The sequence below is a fragment of the Tupaia chinensis genome, unplaced genomic scaffold (assembly GCF_000334495.1).
Source record: "Tupaia chinensis unplaced genomic scaffold, TupChi_1.0 Scaffold148672_1, whole genome shotgun sequence".
In the NCBI taxonomy this organism is placed as follows: Eukaryota; Metazoa; Chordata; class Mammalia; order Scandentia; family Tupaiidae; genus Tupaia; species Tupaia belangeri.
In genome coordinates, this window is record NW_006208521.1 from 1 (window position 1) to 854 (window position 854).

Below are 854 nucleotides of genomic sequence, written 5' to 3' on the forward strand. Positions count from 1 at the left end.
CCCTGAAATCACTAGTTCTCAGGAGCCACGGGGGAGTCTTCTTCTCAAACTTCATAATTTCAAAACAAGGACAATTAGCACAAATATTTAGAGAACACAATCCTCATCACAAACATATAGCTTAAGTGGTAAGAGCAGAAGTTAATGGACAGAGGGTAGATGGGACTATTAGCCTAATCAACATCTGTCAGCATATTATACCAATGATGGGAAATTCGGCAATTTGATCAAATGGAAGTTAACAAAGTCTTCACTATTTCTTCTTCCCTATCATAACTTTATTAAAATGTTGAGTTTCTAGTATCTTTCTAAGACAGTACACAAAAGTGGTATATTCAAAACTTGCCTATTGGAAGATGTTTTCCTTTGATCTAACAGATAAATTTTACCCTGGCTTGTTATAAGTTAACTGGATTGTATGCTTATTTTTCCAATGATCTCTATAGATGTAATTCTACTACATTCCTGTTTTCTAGCATTGCTGATGAAAACTCAGGGTCTTGTTGACTCTCTTGCCATCATACATAGCATATTAATTGTAACTAGAAGCCTTGAAAATTATAATCTTGTCCTTGGAATTCAAGAATTTTATGTCTGCTGCATAAGAGTTTTCTGTCAGCTTACGTGCTATGGAGCAAAGCTTGTTCCTCTCCCGCTCAGTCTCGCAGGTTGAATTGACCAAAGCAATGGTTATGGAGAAGCCTAGTCCCCTGCTGCTAGGGTGAGAATTTGTGAGAGAGTATTACACACTGTTGAACCATGCCTCTGGCATGCTCCATAGATTTTATGGAAAAAACTCTTCTTATGTGCATGGGGGATTGGATTCAAATGGAAAACCAACAGATGCCGTCTAC